Here is a 13,932-nt window from a genome sequence, read left to right as displayed (position 1 = left end):
ACCACAGCTTCTTCAGTCATTCCTCAATTGATGAAAATTCCTTTGATTTCTAATTCTTAGCCACCACAAAGAGTTGCTATATATATTTTTGTACAATTTTTCCCCTTTTCTCTTTTTCACAATTACTATTGTTAATTGTTTCCCTCTATCCTATTCCCTTCCCCATGATATTTACTCTATTATCTATCTTCTTTCACCCTATCCCTCTTCAAAAGAGATTTGCTTCTAACTGCCCCCTCCCCCAATCTTTCCTCCCTTCTTTTGCCCCTCCCTCTTTATCCCCTTCCCCTCCTATTTTCCTGAAGAGTTCGATAGATTACCCCACCCAATTGAATGTGTAGGTTATTCCCTCCTTGAGCCAATTCTGATGAGATTATGGTCTTTTGACCCAAATCTGATGAGTGTTAGGCCCATTTACTGACCATTTTAAATAGATTACGCCACCCAATTGGGTGTGTGTGTTAAAACCTCCTTGAGCCAACTCTAATGAGATTAAGGTCTCTGATCTTATTCTGATGAGTGTAAAGTTCATTTACTGCCCTGCTTCTCTCCCATCTCTTCCCCTACTTCATAAGCCCTTTCCTGTTTCTTTAATGTGGAATTTCACCCCATGCTACCTCTGCCCTTCCCCCTCCCCCATTGCATTCCTCTCACCCCTCAATTTTACACTAAAGATGTCATCATGTGGCAGCTAGGTGACATAGTGGACAGTGTATCCACTCTGGACCTAGGAGGACCCCAACCCCAATCCATCTTCAGACACAAGACACTCATCTACTGCATGACCCCAGGCATGTCACCTAACTCCAACTTTTTATGGTTCTCTAGGGTCTTGTATTTGAAGGTCAGGTTTTCCATTCTGTTCAGGTCTTTTCATCATGAATACCTGAAGGTCCTCTTTTTCACTGAAGTCCCATTTTTTTCCTCTGAAAGATTATATTCAGTTTTGCTCGATAGGTGAGTCTTATTTGTAATCCCAATTTCTTTGCCCTCTGGAATATCATATTCCATACCCTTAGGTCCTTTAATGTAGAAGCTGCTAGATCTTGTGCTATCCTGACTGGGTCTCCACAGTATTTGAATTCTTTCTTTTTGGAAGCTTGCAATATTTTCTCCTTTACCTGGGGGCTCTGGAATTTGGCTATAATATTCCTGGGAGTTTTCATTTTGGGATCTCTTTCAGGAGGTGATCAGTGGATTCTCTCAATTTCTATTTTACCTTCTGCTTCTAGAATATCAGGGAAATTTTCCCTGACAATTTCTTGAAAGATGATGTCTAAGCTCTTTCCTTGATCATGGATTTCAGGTAGTCCAATAATTTTCAAATTATCTCTCCTGGATCTATTTTCCACGTCAGCCAAGAAAATAGTTCACATTGCCTTCTATTTTTTATTCATTTGAATTTGCTTTATTGTGTCTTAGTTTCTCATAAAGTCACTAGCTTCCATTTGTTCAATCCTAATTCTTAGGCAATTATTTTCATCAGAGAGCTTTTGTATCTTCTTTTCCATTTGGCTTTTCAAGCTGTTAAGTTTTTTCTCATGTCTTTCCTGCATCACCTTCATTTCTCTTTCCATTTTTCTTCTACCTCTCTAACTTTATGTTCAAAGTCCTTTTTGAGCACCTCTATGGCCTGAGACCAATTCATATTTTTCTTGGAAACTTTGGATGTATGAGGCTGAAATTGCTATCCTCTTCTGAGGGTGCACCTCGATCTTTCTTATCACTAAAGAAACTTTCTATGGTCCTCACTTTTCTCTGTCTGCTCATCTTGCCTGTCTTTTGCTTGACTTTTAGCTCCTTAAAGTAGGACACTGTTTCCAGTCAGTACTGTCCCAAGCTTCAGGGGGTCCCATGTGGTATGATTTAAGGAGGGGCAGGTTCTTCACTCACCTGGCCTGTTCCCTGGTATGTAGAAAACCCCAGGCTAACTTGCTAATTAACAAGACATCAAAACTTTGTGTGCTATGGTTGTTAGCTCTGAGGAGCCTATGCCCTTCCCTCACCTGGACTCCTGCTACTCAAGCCTACCTCCTGGTTCCCAGCAGGGGTGAAAAACCCAAGTTCTGTCTCTGCACCAGCAGAGACCCCTGTAATTTCCCCCCCCTGCCAAGGGCTCAGCCCTCTCACCAGATTGTGAGCTTAGTTCCAGATGACACTGGCTCTGTAGCTGATTCAGAGGTCCTGGGGTTCTCTTTCTCTGGTGAGGCCTTCCTGGGAATGGATCTGTATCAGTGTGACTAAGGGGTTGGACTCCACTCCTGTCTCAGCATAGCAGCTCCCTCCTTCCAACCCTCTAAGACATGTTTGGTTGGATAATCTACTTCTTTTTCAAATAGAATTTTATTTATGTTTTCCAGTTACATGTAATGATAGTTCTCAACATTTGTTTTGTTTGTTTGTTTGTTTTTGTTTTGTTGGGTTTTTTTGTGGGGCAATGAGCGTTAAGTGACTTGCCCAGGGTCACACAGCTAGTTAAGTGTCAAGTGTCTGAGGCCGGATTTGAACTCAGGTACTCCTGAATTCAGGGCCAGTGCTTTATCCACTGTGCCACCTAGCTGTCCCTCAACATTCATTTTTATAAGATTTTGAGTTCCAAATTTTTCTCCCTCCTTCCCTCCCTTCCCTCCCCCTTTCCCAAGACAGCAACCAATCTGATATACGTCATATATGTATAATCATGTTAAATACATTTCCATATTAGTCATGGTGTGAAAGAAGAATTAGAACAAAGGAGAAAACCTCAAGAAAGAAAAAACAAAAACAAAAACAAATGAAAATAGTATGCTTCGATCTGCATTCACATTCCACAGTCCTTTTTCTGGATGTGGAGAACTTTATTGCCACTTCTAGACTGTCTCTATAGCACCATCACTCAGCAACCTATCTTTTTGAGTTTCACTTCATCCAAATGGATAACCCTGTCTTAGTGGCCTTTATCTACAATACCACCTCAAAGACATTTTACCTCCTTTCTTGATAAGTTCAGTACCTTCCACTCTTGTTGAGCTAAGCAAATATTTTTCAATTCGTTTCAAAATAGGATGAGAAAGTGGAAATTTCACCATGATGGATAAAGAAGTTGTCAAAAATTTTTATAAAAATTTAAGATTTCCAATAAATATTGTCTTAATGGTATGGATCTTAGGAATCTTAGCAAGTCAGGAACTGGCTGAAGTTCCATTAAAAACCACTTATGATTATGTTCAAATTTTCATGGAAAAGGTATTAAAGTTTCATGGCCAGGAGTTATATAAAAAATAAAGAATGTGGCATAATGGTAAAGGAAAACCCTCCACCCTCTATACTCTAGGGAACTATTATCAAGCATTGTATTAAGCATATGTCCTTCTCCATCAACTATAAAAAATAGCAAACAACCACATATTTTTCTCCTAAACAGTCATGTAGGCTATTCCATGTCACTAAAAGAACACTAAAGCCTAGTATTAATGCCAAATGCCCAGGCTTTGGGGAGCTTCCAATTAGCACCACGTTCCTACACTAAGACCCACTCCTTCACTCTCTATCACTGGACACAGAAAACTGGATCTCTTTCCCTAGGAAGTTTTCTTCTCCTCAAAACCTACTAAGACAGAGGAAAGGTCTACTATGGCCTGGGTTATCAGTCTGAAAAAACACCAACTCTCAGCTCTCTATTATCACAGAATGCCTAGGAACTAGATTTCAAGGCCTTCTTGTCTCTGAACCTATTGCTACTTGGAGAGCTACCATCCACCCTGCTCTGTGTCATCCAGCTGTCTGATAAGAACAACACCTCAGCTCTCAATCAGAAAAACACTCCAGCTCTCAGTCTTCCTTAAGCATCACTGAGACTCCAAATCTAAATGAAAATCAGAGGTTCAGATACCATGTCTTCCAAGTGCTTGGTATGCTAGATCACACCTGCAATCTTGCTAATGTGCATCACCATCCTTCATCATCCTTCATATTAGGATGGGACAATGGAACTGGTAACAATTATAAACTCAGACGTACTCCTTGCCTCCCTATCACTTTCTATCTACTGACCTAGGGGTCCAATCAGATCTCCTCCTGCCTCAAACCCCTCTTCCCTGATGTTTGAAAGAGTGCAATCTGCCCTCCCAACCATCATCATAAATACTATAGGGGAAGAATGTTAGTCAATTAGTACTTTTCTAATTTTTATAATTAGTAATCCCTCACCTTCTCCTACCCTAATTCATGTGATTGAGTTCCACGTGTTTGGGGGTGGTGGTAATATCAAACTTGTCTCTATAACCACCCCCATATCATCCATATAACCCCCATGATGCCTTCTGGAACTCCTACTCTATTGTTAAAAAATTTCCATTCATACTAAACCTCTTCATTTCATACTCTTTCCATTTTATATTCACAGTAATCTGACTTCTGAAAAACACTAAATCTCTGACCAGTCTTTCTAATACTTGTTTTTTTCTCTCAAACTCCCCAGTGCACTGGCTAAGGAGGGGGAGCAGACATGCTTCTTGCTCCTCACTGTCTCTTAGAGATTGTCCCTTTGCTGCCCTTTTTCAAAAACTCCTACTACTTTGAGTGTTACTTCATTAGTCTATATTATCCATTTGAGATTCTTCTTGTAATTTACCAACATAAAGTTCATTCTCAAGAAGGTTAGTACCTAGATAATAGTTTTCCCTCCACACTAGTCCCTATATTCATAATCAGAGACTTTAGTATACATACTGATGTCCCCTAAAACTGGGACTAATGTATTAATTCCTACATCTCTACTTTGCCTTAGTTATCTAAGGAATGGTCACATCTTATATATGATCATTATGTATAGCTCTACTTCCTCCATTACCTTAAAGCCTGAAATTTTTCTCTCCAGTCATATCTTCCTATCTCTTCATCAGGGCATCTAGGTGGTACAGTGGCTAAAGAACTGAGCTGGGAATCAGGAAGGTTCATCTTCATGAGTTCAAATCTGGCCTTAGACACTCACTAGCTGTGGGACCCCGGGCAAGTCACTTAACCCAATTTGCCTTGGTTTCCTCATCTGTCAAATGAGCTGGAGAAGGAAATGGCAAATTACTTCAATATCTTTTTCAAGAAAACCCCAAATGGGGCCACAAAGAGTCAAACACAACTGAAAAATGAACAACAAAAATCCTTCTATCTCTTCCTCTATCTCACAACTCCTAAACCTATTATTCATACTATCAAGAACCTCCAATCCTACCACCCTTCTGTCTTCTCTCAGCACATCAATGGTGCTGACTTCTCTTTTCTCCCTTCGTTTTGTTGACCTGTTTAAAAATACACCACTCCTACCCTTGAATTTTCTGTGTCCTTATGCTATCATCAGCTGAACTTTGGTAAAGCTCAACCCTCGTTTATTTACACCAACAGTCTTTTTTCTCCTACTTACATGCTGCAGAACTCTAATAGAAAAATTATACAAAGACATTTAACCCTAACCTGGAAATTCTGGGGAATGGCTATAGTCTCTATGTCCACTTTCTGAAAATGATAATATTTCATCATTCTACCTCTCCTTTCCCCTGGTCATTTTTGCTGATGCAATACCTAGGAAGTGTGGATTAGAGTGATTTACCTGATCTGAATGAGTTTTCAAGTACCTCCCCTTCCTCCATATAATATTTGACTGAAACCTAGTCATTTAAATGAGTTACAAAGCATGCTTAGCTGCCTAAGCATGGTTTACTCTAGATTTGTAATGGATAAAAGCAATAAATAAATACATAATAAACAATCTATTGCATGGCTTCATGCCCATAGTCTTCTTCAGACTCGGATATTCCCTAGACAGTATGTAAGCTGGTCCAGCATTGGGAGTTTTAAGACATGCACAGTCCAATTTGCTTAACTCCATGGCCACATATCCTGAAAGCAATGGACAACATAGTTTGCAACTGATGTTTGACTTATATGCCTTTAGATGAAGATTAAAGACTCTGGATTCAGGATCTCTCACAGGATAAGGCATGGATTCAACATTCAGTGCTTCTTAAGGACAGGGCTTTTATTTGTTTCTCTAGAAATTGGCATGATGTTCAGCACACTGCTTAGCAGAGTGCTTAATAAATTCTTCTTTAATGATTGCTGTCTCATCACTTCCTGTTGTACACTTCCTTTCTCAATCACCAGGTATTAGATGTCTGACTACTGCAAACATTAGGAGAAGGAGCTGAGGAGGGAGAGGGGAACTGCAGAAATCAATGGGGTTCACCACATACTTATGCTAGCTAATATCAATTGGGTTTCTCCCTGCTTGATGGCAGATCTTTTAACCATCGCTGACTGACCATCTCCACAGTGAAAATTCTAGATGTCTTCTCTCTTCAACACAACAATCTTTTAATTAAACACACTTCTAACCTACTGTCTTTCAGTAGAGGTCCTTTTTTTTTCTATTTTATAAAGAAAATATGATCTGTCTGGAACACCCTTTTTTCCCCTACTCCACACCTCAAAACTGCTCTCTATCATTTCCCATTTTTTCTTCTTTTGCTCCATTTTCTGTGGAAGGGATGTACCTTGACCTTTCCACTCATGCCCTTAATTGTTTTCCCTTCTAAGTATTCCAGGAGCTCATCCCATCAACAATTCCCTCTTGTTTTTAATCACTTATCTGGTGGTTCCTTCTCTTCTCCCCACTAATATGTCCGATTGTGCATTGTGCTTAAAAAAATACTGTCCCTTGACCTCCAAGCAATCATGCTCTGATTATCTCTTCACAGCCTTATGCTAGCAAAAAGATTTCTATATTCATTGCTTTTACTTTCTCATGTCATTCATCTCTCAACCCTTTATACTCTAGCTTCTGACCCTATCATTGACTTAAACATCTCTATTCCAAGATTATCTATAAATTCTAAACTGCTAAATTTAGCAGTTAACAGATAATTCTAATAACTCTTTCCTGAATCTCAATCCTACCAAGCCTCTCTTCAGCTTTTGATGCTGTTTACCCCCTCTCTCTTCCTGGACAAGGTTTCTTGTCATCGCTTCCAAAATATCATTCTCTCATGGTTCAATTCCTACCTATCTGAATGCTCTTTCAAAAATCTCCTTTGCAGGATCATCATTCATGTCTTACCCTTCTCTCTTCAGGTATACTATAGGCCTCTGTCTGGAGCCTGTTTCTCTTCTCTGTGTAATGCCTCTTTTGGTTATCTCATTAGTTTTCATATGGTCAATTAATATCTCTATGTAGCTGACTCTGAAATCTATATATCCAGTGCTAATCTCCTCCTGAACTCTGGTCCTACATTGCCAACTGTTGCTACTGGACATCTCCACCATGACATCCAACAGACATTTCAGTCTCAACATATTAATAGTATAACTCATTGTCTTCCCTAGCTCTAAACTTTTCTATATCTGTTGAGTGAGTCACCATTTTCCCAGTGATGCAGGTTTGCAATATCAGTCATCTCTCTCTCTCTCTCTCTCTCTCTCTCTCTCTCTCTCTCTCTCTCTCTCTCTCTCAACCCCAATGTTCAATTAGTTTGTCTGATCTTGTCAGTTCTATGTCTAAAACTTATGTTAAATCTTCCCTGTATTAAAACTGCTTCTCTCCATTTGCAATTTATACTTGAGAATCTACAGATCGGTGGCTGAACAGGGAAGAGAAAGGCTAAGCAGCTGCTGGAGATTATTGGTGCTAAGGAAAGAGTCAGCATCAGGGACAGGTCATCACCAACAACACCAGAGGAGGTAAAATATAACATGACTTTTTTAGTGGTATTACGAAATAAGTTTTACAATCCAACAAAGCATGAATATAAGCCTCCCATCTCACAGTACCAGTAATAATAACAAGTTACTGAGGTCTGTCTCATTCTATTAATTAATACTATGATTCTTATTCTTACAATTTCTTTCTATGTGGGAATAAATGATTTATCTTCTACCCAATTCCTACTGGGTAGTAAGTGCTTCTTTTACATTCCCCCTTCTGGGGAACCTTTAACTTCCAGGCTTTAACTATTATTATAATTAGCAAATTTCCATGTGATATGGAATGTAGGGGTAATAAACCAATGAATGTGAAAGTAACTACTAAGCAGTCAGGTTTCCCCAGGACTGAGCTCAGGCAAACTGCAATGACTCAGTAAAGGCTGAAGAATGCTTGCCCAGACTTATTGCACATTACTCTCTTTCATGCACTGATTGATTCAATAAAAATAAAACAATAGCTCTTTCTTGCATTTGATATTCCAATTCTCATTCCCATAGTATTCCACAGACTTAGAAAGCATTCATTCTTCATATATACTTTTTACAGGGCTTCAAGGCTTAATTCAGATGCCACCTTTTCTGATCCCAACAGGATTGCTCAGGTGGGAGTACTCTCTTCCTCCTCAAATAATTTTGCATGCATTTTTGCATGTTCCTATGGTATACCTTCAAGAGAATATAAATTTTGGAAGGCAGTAACTGAGTTTTGTCTTTGTTTCCTCAGTATTGAACACATAGTAAGTGCTTATTAGTGTTTATCCTTCCTGCACTATCAAGTTTCTGTGTTCAGGAAAAACTAGCACCTCTGGTGTAAGGGCTTGCCCAGCCCTTTCCAGGGCTGTTCATCCACCGTTAGTGTCCACCTGGCACTCGACTTTCTCCTGTGGCTCCAAGAAGCTATAGCATGTGGCAGTAGTCACACCCTGGTAAACTCATTCCATAGACAGGGTAAACTAGAGTGAGGGTAAACAACAGGCTTCAAACCCAAGGGGTAAGTGAGGGAGATGTTTAGCCCAAGCATGTGCTGACTTCCCCTGGCAGAATGGGTAGATGAGAACGATTTGGTCCGATGGCCATGAAGGCACCTGAAACAGGCACTGTGGTCAGACATAGAAGATTCCAAGGTCATTCATTGTATTCCAGGCCATTGCCAGTCATCTTGACTTTTCTGCTGCCACTGGACTTCTATGACTCTGGAAGAGAAAGTGAGCATAACAGCTTAGTGCAACTCTACTTCACTTGAATTCAATTCATGCACAAGTCAAGACATCACCCTGTGTTATCATTGGTCCTCATGAATTATTAAAGACAAACAACAACTATACTGATAAAACGGCTTTCATTAAGCATAAATGTGACTGTGACTCCCCTATTCAACCAACTCAAGTGACTTCCTATTGTTTCTAGAAAAAAATACAAATTCCCCTATTTAACTTTTTTTTTTTTAAGCAGGCATAGTTCAGTTTATTCAATGTATAGTAAAAAAAAAAAATCTTATGTGGTTGCCACAGCAGCTGCCTGGGTCCTCTGGACAGACACACAAGTGTGAGTCTTCACAAGATGGTCGGTGAATTCCTGATAGGGAGACTTAGTAAACGCAGTCTCCTTCCACAGGTCTGGGGTTAGGTAGCTGTATGTTTTGGAGATGGCATCAAAGGTAGCTTTAGCAAAGTTGCCCAGAGTGGCAGTACAGCCCCTTGCAGAAGTGTAGCAGTCATCAATTCCAGGCATCATCAAGAGCTTCTTAGGCACAGGAACTGAGACAATGCCAGTACCTCGAGGGGTGGGGATCAGGCGCACCAAAACAGATCCACAGGGCCCAGTGACCTTGCAGGGCACTGTGTGAGGCTTGCCAATTTTATTCCCCCAGTAGCCACGTCTCACAGGAATGATGGACAGCTTGGCCAGAATGATAGCACCAGGAATAGCTGTGGCTACTTCCTTGGAGCACTTGACACCCAAGCCAACATGGCCATTGTAGTCTCCAATGGCGACAAAAGCCTTGGACCTGGTACGTTGTCCGGCTCTAGTTTGTTTCTGAACAGGCATGATCTTCAGAGCCTCATCCTTCAATGAAGACCCCAGGAAGAAATCTATGATCTCAGATTCCTTAATAGGAAGGGAGAAAAGATAGATCTCCTCCAAAGACTTGATCTTCATGTCCTTGACGAGGCGGCCCAGCTTGGTGACAGGAACCGACTCCTTATACTCGGCCTTTCCTCCCGCGGCCTCGGCCCGTTCTCGACCTTGGCCCCGACCTCGACCTCAGCCCCCACTGCTGAAGCCACCACGGAAGCCTCCTCGGCCTCCGACTCCGGGCCCCCGGGACTTCCAGCTCCTCCTGCAGTGCTGGCGTCGTCCGCCATTTGGTGTTCGTTATAAGTAGCCCTATTTAACTTTTAAAGTTCTACATAACCTGGTCCTAATCTACCTTTCTAGCCTCAATGGACATTATTTAACCTTTCTACCCTGCCTCACATAAACCAATCTCTCTACTATTTATCTCCATTCCTTTGCATTGACATTCCTCCATGACTGAAATGTACTCCCTCTTTACCCTTACCTCATAAAGTCTCTCTTCCTTTTTGTATCTCAGTCACCTTCTTCTGCATAAAGCCCAAATGCTAATGCCCATCCTCCCAAAATACCTTGCTTTTAACAACTTTGTATATATTTGTATTGATTAACTTTATATTCATGCTGTACATATACATATTATGTATATTTGTTATATCTCCAACTGGAGTGTAAGCTCTTTGCAAGTAGAGATTGTTTCATTCTTTGCACTTATATTTCAATACCTGGAATATATTAAGTGCTTAATAAATACTTCTTGCCATGACTACTCATCTATAATTTATGTTGAATTGTTTGAGTTCTTGGGGTGGGGGTGGGAGGGGAGGGAGGAAGAGAAGTTGGAACATAAAGTTTTTTTAAAATTCATGTCAAAATTTGATTTTATATGTAATTTGGAAAATAAAAATCTAAAATAAAATAAAAGTAATCAATACTTGTTGATTGACTGGATCAGTTGACTTGAATATAGGGTTGTGGTAGTAAATGTTTAGCAGCCAGGTTCTTGGAAACACATACAGACATATATATATATATATATATATATATATATATATATATATATATATATATATATATATATATATATACACACATATATATATATACATATATATGTGTATGTAAATGTATATGTATGTATATATGTGTGTGTGTGTGTGTATATATATATATATAATTAACATTTTCTGAAGTCTAGACCATTAGCAAATTGATAAATCAGGTTTTGCTTTGTAGCAATTATAGATTTCTGAGGTATAAACACACTGAAAATTTGACAATGATCTCTCACAAGCTAGTTAGAGCTCATGAACCTCAGTACAACCCTGCTTGGATCCGTGAGATAGTATTAACTAAAGTTATATTTTCCTATATTGCTTATGAATTTCTGATTTATGAATCTTACTGTAGCCATGTAGTTCATTTTGTTAGAAGCTAGGCTCAAGTGTTTGATACCAGTGTGGTCCATCTAGCACTGTTTACTGAGACTGGCTGATGTGATAGTGGAAAGGGGTTTTGGACTTGGGAGTCAGGATGACCTAGTTTAAAACCTGTCTCTGTCCCTTGCTAGCTTGGTAACCACTGGAAAATCATTTCATCTTTGTGGCCTTCAGTATACTTATGTGATGTGAGTGAGATTTTCCCCATCCTTTAGTTATAAGAGATTTACCATAGTTATAAGTGTTTTAATTAAGATAATAATCAATATATTAACTAAAAATTGTCCTTTATTATATTTAGATATTATTTTATTACAGTTATATAAATAGGTTAAGTCTCTCTTCTGACTAACTTTCCAATGTCAAGCATTAAGTAATATCACAAGATACAATAGTCAGCAATAATATAGTTTAGAAACCATGAGTGACATGCTTGACTCAAGGAGTTCACGCAGCTCACCAGTGGCATGCTTGAATAATAGGAGGAGGTCATGCAGCATGACTATGACCCACCCTGTTGTCATCATAAGACTTTGATAAGAGTATTGGAAAATGCTGACATTATGGTCACTAGGCAGTTTCCCATATTTCCTAAGAATATGTTTTAATTTTAGAAGTGCAACTAATTAATATTAATACTATGTTATATAAGTGCAACTTTTGGAAGGGTATATAAACCCATGGATTTTGTAACTCTGGATCTTTTGGAAGGTTTACCCTTGCCGGAGGCCAGCTTTATTGTGAGATGAGGCCTTTTCTCAATAAACCTATTTTCTATGGCTTTGGAGACTTTGTTGTTTCTGTTCCTCTGTTGGACTTAGAAATTTTCCCGACAGTGAAAATGGAAATAATGTTACCTGAAACACCTACCTCGCAAGATTGTTGTATAGGTTGAGTGAAATAAGGTATGTGAAGTACTATATAGAGATTAGTTATTACTTGTTCTACTGTCATATTTTCTAATGCAGATAAGCCATTTTTCAAATGTATTGGTCAAAAGATAAACTAAATGAGAGAAGCAGTGTGATATAGTAAAAAGAGGATTTGATTTCTATCAGAGAACCTGAGTTCAAATTCTACTTACTACCTTTGTTACTTTGGACAAGTAATTTAACATCTCTGGGTCTATCTCTTTTCTAATCTGCAATATATGAGGGAATTACCAGTTCTAGACTTATGTTCCTATATGGATAACTAACTACAAATCTACCATTCATATGGGGAAAAATCAAGGCAAAGTGCATACATTCCCTGTTGTCAATAGTGAATAAGGTATTTTCATAAATGAAAGTATCTTCATTTGGATGAGTCAAAAGTCTTAAAGATCTTGTATTACATAATATTAATGCTTTTCCTCATTTATAATATATATCACATCATAAAGAATTAACCATAAAAAAGCCATGTAAAAGATGGGCAAGATGAGTAGACAGAGAAAAATGTGTACCATAGAAAGTTTCTTTAGTGACAAGGAAAATCAAGGTGCATCCTCAGAAGATGATAGCAACATCAGGGCTCCTATATCCAAAGATTCCAAGAAAAATATGAATTGGTCTCAGGCCATAGAAGTGCCCAAAAAGGACTGTGATTATAAAGTAAAAGAGGTAGAAGGAAAAGTAAGAGAGGCAGAGGAAAAAATGGAAAGAGAAATGAGAGTGATGAAGGAGGGTCATGAAAAAAAGTCAACAGCTTGAAAAGCCAAATTGACCAAATGGAAAAGGAGGTACAAAAGCTCTCTGAAGAAAATCATTGCTTAAAAATTAGAATTGAAAAAACAAACAAACAAAACAAAAACAAAAACAAAAAACAAAACAAAAAATTAGGATTGAGCAAATAGAATCTGCTAATGACTTTATGAGAAATGAAGACACAATAAAGCAAATCCAAATGAATAAAAAAAATAGAGGGCAATGTGAAATATCTCCTTGGAAAAACAGCTGACATGGAAAATAGATATGGGAGAGGTAATTTGAAAATTACTACCAGAAAACTACAATAAAAGCAAGAGCTTAGACATCATCTTCCAGGAAATTGTCATGGGAAATTGGCCTGATATTCTAGAAGCAGAAGGTAAAATAGAAATTGAAAAAATCCACTGATTACCTCCTGAAAGAGATCCCAAAACACAAACTCCCAGGAATATTATAGACAAATCTCAGAGTTCCTAGGTGAAGAAGAAAATATTGCAAGCAGCCAAAAAGAAACAATTCAACTACTGTGAAGCCACAGTCAGGATAGCACAAGATCTAGCAGCTTCTATATTAAAGGATCAAAGGGCATGTAATATGATACTCCAAAGGGCAAAGGAATTGGAACTGCAACCAAGAATCATGCATCCAGCAAAACTGAGTATAATCTTTCAGGGGAAAAATGGGACTTCAATGAGAAAGAGGGCTTTCAGGTATCCGTGATGAAAAGACCCAAACTGAATAGAAATTTTGACCTCCAAATATAAGACCCTAGAGAAGCATTAAAAGGTAAACAGGAAAAATAAATTAATGTTTGCATTCCTACATGCTAAATTGATACTTCTAACTCATAATAACTTCCTCAGTATTAGAGCAGATGATAGAAATAAATTTAGACAGAAAGCACAGGTGGGAGTTGAGTATCAAGGGATGATATCTGTAAAGCATTTATTTTTTGTCTTTTTTGTGGGGTGATCAGAGTTTGGTGACTGTGA

General features: G+C 38.7%; 1 pseudogene; it reads right to left on the bottom strand.

Annotated features, from left to right (window-relative positions):
- Positions 1-9,228: 9,228 nt before the first annotated feature.
- On the bottom strand, positions 9,229-10,100 carry LOC122725677 (annotated as a pseudogene).
- Between the last annotated feature and the right edge of the window lie 3,832 nt (positions 10,101-13,932).

The sequence above is a fragment of the Dromiciops gliroides genome, chromosome 4 (assembly GCF_019393635.1).
Source record: "Dromiciops gliroides isolate mDroGli1 chromosome 4, mDroGli1.pri, whole genome shotgun sequence".
In the NCBI taxonomy this organism is placed as follows: domain Eukaryota; kingdom Metazoa; phylum Chordata; class Mammalia; order Microbiotheria; family Microbiotheriidae; genus Dromiciops; species Dromiciops gliroides.
The sequence above is the reverse complement of the archived record's forward strand: the minus strand, read 5'-3'. Positions and strand labels throughout refer to the sequence as shown.